Source organism: Triticum dicoccoides, chromosome 3B (assembly GCF_002162155.2).
Source record: "Triticum dicoccoides isolate Atlit2015 ecotype Zavitan chromosome 3B, WEW_v2.0, whole genome shotgun sequence".
In the NCBI taxonomy this organism is placed as follows: Eukaryota; Viridiplantae; Streptophyta; class Magnoliopsida; order Poales; family Poaceae; genus Triticum; species Triticum dicoccoides.
Window position 1 is genome coordinate 145,454,441 of NC_041385.1, and position 6,000 is coordinate 145,460,440.

Consider the following 6,000-nt stretch of genomic DNA (forward strand, 5'->3'; position numbering starts at 1 on the left):
GTAGTCGGATGGTGCTCTTATGTAAAATGATGTTGTATTCGTGTGGCATTGTATGCCTTTTGTATGTATCCCCATCTATTATGTAATGTTGATGTAATGATATCCACCTTGCAAAAGCGTCTTCAAGATGCGTTTCTATCCAACAATGATCAAGTTTATCTATGAGAAGTAATTGAATCTCCTCTGAATTCTTTTATGTGTGATTGGTTATCTTTGCAAGTCTCCTCGAATTATCGGTTTATTTTGACCTACTAGACTGATCTTTCTTGCAATGGGAGATGTGCTTAGCTTTGGGTTCAATCTTGCGGTGTCCTTTCCCAGTGACAGCAGGGGCAGCAAGGCACGTATTGTATTGTTGCCATCGAGGGTAAAAAGATGGGGTTTATATCATATTGCATGAGTTTATCCCTCTACATCATGTCTTCTTTCTTAATGCGTTACTCTGTTCTTATGAACTTAATACTCTAGATGTAGGCAGGAGTCGGTCGATGTGTGGAGTAATAGTAGTAGATGCAGAATCATTTTGATCTACTTGTCATGGATGTGATGCCTATATACATGATCATGCCTAGATATTCTCATAACTATGCACTTTTCTATCAATTGCTCGACAGTAATTTGTTCACCCACCGTAATACTTATGCTATCTTGAGGGAAGCCACTAGTGAAACCTATGGCCCCCGGGTCTATATTTTATCATATAAGTTTCCGATCTACTTTTATTTGCATCTTTTACTTTCCAATTAATATCATAAAAATGCCAAAATATTATCTTATCTTATTATCTCTATCAGATCTTACTTTCGTAAGTTACCATGAAGGGATTGACAACCCCTTTATCGCATTGGTTGCGAGTTTCTTGTTTGTTTGTGTAGGTACGAGGGTCTTTTGAGGAGCCTCCTACTGGATTGATACCTTGGTTCTCAAAAATTGAGGGAAATCCTTACACTACTTTGCTGCATCACCCTTTCCTCTTCAAGGGAAAACCAACGCAGTGCTCAAGAGGTAGCAAGAGTGACCTCAGGATCTCTGGCGAGACGGAGATGGAGATGGAGTGGTGATAGGGGAGAGGGAGATGAGGCGAGGCATGCTATACAACGGTGGTGATAGTGACTGCACAGTGCACAAGGTGAGCTGACTTTGGTAACCCGGACACGCCGATTGGACTGGTGTCACCTCGGGCGCAGGGTATTGTCACTTCACTGTGAGGATCGGATGAATAATAGTATTTTGACCATCAAGTGTACCACAGTTTTACTACTACTAGTAGTAGGAGTAGTAGGAACATGAGTAGTACTCCCGTGCTAGCATGCCTCTGGGTTCACTTCATCCTCCAGGTATCATCCATATTGCGAGCAGAACCAAATTCTCGTGCATGCGGAAGCACGAAGAAGGATTTTTCATTTTTGAGGATAACCGCATATTCCTTAACTAGAGAATGTTGTGTCTCCCACGCACGTGCCAATATCCATCCGAACCAGCTACGACACATTTTTTTATCCGTTTGCATAGGTCTCACCTGTCAGGAGGGGTGCAGAAATAAAAAGGAATCATAAAATGTCTCGCCACGGTGATTCAAAAGAGTGACCTCAACTAGCTAGTGGCACATGTAGCACTGGAAGGATGGCCACATACAGGGACATGCCCCACTCCTCAGTCTACCCGTGTACCCATTTCGTTTAGTCTACCTAGCCGTCTAATCAACTGCCTGCAGGCCACTTCTCCCATTTACTTCTCCATCGTGAATGGATTTTCCTCGGCTTCTTCACTACTCCTTGATCTTCATTTCCATCCAAACCACACTGCATTCACATTGTTTTAACCTCTTCACATCCTCCTGGAGTAATTCTGAAGCTCCTATAAATAATCATCTTCTTCAGTTAGACTAGCCATCTAATCCTAATTCTCCAAACCATAGCCCTCTGGTCCAGCGGTTCCAAATGGCAAAAGAGATCGAGATGCAGGTTTTTAGTGTCCAACATGTCCTCATCAAAGGCTCATTGAGCATAGTTACCACAGTCACCAACCACCCAAGGGTTGTTCGGAAGTGGATCAACAATGTATACAACTCCCTCCAAAAGGTGGAGATGAATGTCATTGGTCTTGACACAGAGTACACGGAGTGTGCCACTAGGAAGATCCAACGCGTCGTCGTCCTTCAGCTGTGCCTCGAAGATGATGTTTTGGTGTACCACATCATACACGCGCCCTCCATACCAGGTGAGCTTCACGATTTCTGGTCTCGGGACGACATATACTTCTGTGGGGCAGCCATCGCAGGGGACAAACAGAAGTTGGAGCCGCAACCTTGATTTGAAAAGCATCACTGACGTACAAACCAAAATAAAAATTGCTATAGAAGATTGTGATAAATCGACACCATCCCTATTCGACGTAGGAAATTTTGTGCTCGGAACAAATCTTCAAAAGGGTGACGAGACGCTGACATTAAGGTTGTCTTGATGGGAGAATTATCCCTTGACGTATGAGCGGATAAAATATGCTACCTCGATGCCCATGTGAGTTTCGAGATAGCTGCAAGGTCTATAGAGCTTGTTGCGAAACCGTCTCGCACAAAAAATGAGAACTAGAAGAAGAAGAAAAAGAAGACGAATAAGAAGAAGATGCTGCACTAGCAGCAGGGCATTATGGATGCATGAACTATTTCCTCTCTTGTAAAAAAAATTATTCCCTCTCTGTGTATATTGATATAGATGGACTATTTGGATGGTGTGCATGTCTTTGGTACAAGTAGTAGTGTGGGTCCGCTTGACTATAAGGAACTATTTATCCGCCTAGCTTTCTCTACTACTCCTTCAAGTGATTGGTATGCAATGCATGTGTCCGTAGACATGACAGCTTGTCCATGAAGTTCAACTATGTCGACCATCATGTTTCATCCACTAGCACTTGTGATTCCCACGATGCCGCTCCAACCCGTGGCACCACATCCCCCGACGTGTGCCTCACCCCTCTCGGCTGCACCGCCCCTCTGCCTTTGTGTGCATGACATGTGAGCCAACTAAAATGCGGCGAGCATCAAGTTTCTACCATAGCCACACGCGATTCCCATGACGCCGCTCGAACCCACGACACCACATGTCCCCTGACCTGCGGCTCACCCCTCTCGGCCCCTCTGCCCCTCTGCCTTCGGGAGCATTACATGTGGACCAGCCACCTATCGGGTCCACATGTTATTGACTCAAAGGCAAGTGTCGTAAGGCGCTGAAGCTCAGACCCGAGGGCCCTGAGAGGTGAATGTAACTCCTGCACAAGGCCTTGTGGTGCTACAGCTGCAGGAACTCGTCGCAAACTCGAGATTTGTTTCTTTACTATACATTCACACAATGATTTAATGGACATTGTAATCTCAAGATGTGATGGGGAGCTCTAAATTTGAATTTGAAACTTATAAAATGAAAATATTCGAAACAAATAAACTGGGAGAGAGGGAGTATACCATAGGATATGTCCCTTACGAAACAAGTCACCTGGTTTGTCACCTCGAAGATGCGGTTAGAAAGGAGCACAACGTCTTCGTACTCGTACGACAACAAATCGGCCGCAGACAGCTGTTGGAAATATGCCCTAGAGGCAATAATAAATTAGTTATTATTATATTTCCTTGTTCATGATAATCGTTTACTATCCATGCTATAATTGTATTGATAGGGAACTCAGATACATGTGTGGGTACATAGACAACACCATGTCCCTGGCAAGCCTCTAGTTGATTATCTCGTTGATCAATAGATGGTTACGGTTTCCTGACCATGGACATTGGATGTCGTTGATAACGGGATCACATCATTAGGAGAATGATGTGATGGACAAGACCCAATCCTAAGCCTAGCACAAAGATCGTAGGTCGTATGCTAAAGCTTTTCTAATGTCAAGTATCATTTCCTTAGACCATGAGATTGTGCAACTCCCGGATACCGTAGGAATGCTTTGGGTGTACCAAACGTCACAACGTAACTGGGTGGCTTTAAAGGTGCACTACAGGTATCTCCGAAAGTGTCTGTTGGGTTGGCACGAATCGAGACTGGGATTTGTCACTCCGTGTAAACGGAGAGGTATCTCTGGGCCCACTCGGTAGGACATCATCATAATGTGCACAATGTGACCAAGGGGTTGATCACGGGATGATGTGTTACGGAACGAGTAAAGAGACTTGCCGGTAACGAGATTGAACAAGGTATCGGTATACCGACGATCGAATCTCGGGCAAGTACAATACTGCTAGACAAAGGGAATTGTATACGGGATCAATTGAGTCCTTGACATCATGGTTCATCCGATGAGATCATCGTGGAACATGTGGGAGCCAACATGGGTATCCAGATCCCGCTGTTGGTTATTGGCCGGAGAACGTCTCGGTCATGTCTACATGTCTCTCGAACCCGTAGGGTCTACACACTTAAGGTTCGATGACGCTAGGGTTATAAAGGAAGTTTGTATGTGGTTACCGAATGTTGTTCGGAGTCCCGGATGAGATCCCGGACGTCACGAGGAGTTCCGGAATGGTCCGGAGGTAAAGATTTATATATGGGAAGTCCTGTTTTGGTCACCGGAAAAGTTTCGGGTTTGATCGGTAACGTACCAGGACCACCGGGAGGGTCCCGGGGGTCCACCAAGTGGGGCCACCATCCCCGGAGGGCTGCATGGGCCAAGTGTGGGAGGGGACCAGCCCCAGGTGGGCTGGTGCGCCCCCCCCCCCACAAGGCCCAAGGCGCAGGGAAGTGTGGGAGGGGGGCAAACTCTAGGGCAGATGGGCCCTAAGGCCCACCCCAGGTGCGCCTCCCCTCTTTCCCCTTCTGGCCGCCACCCAGATGGGATCTGGGGGCTGCCGCCACCCCTGGGAGGGAACCCTAGAGGGGGCGCAGCCCCCTCCCCTCCTCCTATAAATAGTGGGGGGTTTTGGGGCTGCCAGGGACACGAGAACCTCTCCCTCAAGGCGCAGCCCTACCTCTCTCCCTTCTCCTCTCCTGCGGTGCTTGGCGAAGCCCTGCTGAATTACCATGCTCCTCCATCACCACCACGCCGTTGTGCTGCTGCTGGATGGAGTCTTCCTCAACCTCTCCCTCTCTCCTTGCTGGATCAAGGCGTGGGAGACGTCACCGGGCTGTACGTGTGTTAAACGCGGAGGTGCCGTCCGTTCGGCACTAGGATCTCCGGTGATTTGGATCACGACGAGTACGACTCCTTCAACCCCGTTCTCTTGAACGCTTCCGCTTAGCGATCTACAAGGGTATGTAGATGCACTCTCCTTCCCCTCGTTGCTGGTTACTCCATAGATAGATCTTGGTGACACGTAGGAAAAATTTGAATTTCTGCTACGTTCCCCAACAGTGGCATCATGAGCTAGGTCTATTGCGTAGATTCTTTGCACGAGTAGAACACAAAGTAGTTGTGGGTGTTGATTTTGTTCAATATGCTTACCGTTACTAGTCCAATCTTGTTTCGACGGTATTGTGGGATAAAGCGGCCCGGACCGACCTTACACGTACTCTTACGTGAGACAGGTTCCACCGACTGACATGCACTTGTTGCATAAGGTGGCTAGCGGGTGCCAGTCTCTCCCACTTTAGTCGGATCGGATTCGATGAAAAGGGTCCTTATGAAGGGTAAATAGCAATTGGCATATCATGTTGTGGCTTTTGCGTAGGTAAGAAACGTTCTTGCTAGAAACCCATAACAGCCACGTAAAACATGCAAAAAACAATTAGAGGACGTCTAGCTTGTTTTTGCAGGGTATGCTACGTGATGTGGTATGGCCAAGAAGAATGTGATGAATGATATGTGATGTATGAGATTGATCATGTTCTTGTAATAGGAATCACGACTTGCATGTCGATGAGTATGACAACCGGCAGGAGCCATAGGAGTTGTCTTAATTTATTGTATGACTTGCGTGTCATTGAACAACGCCATGTAATTACTTTACTTTATTGCTAACTGGTAGCCATAGTAGTAGAAGTAATAGTTGGCGAGACAACT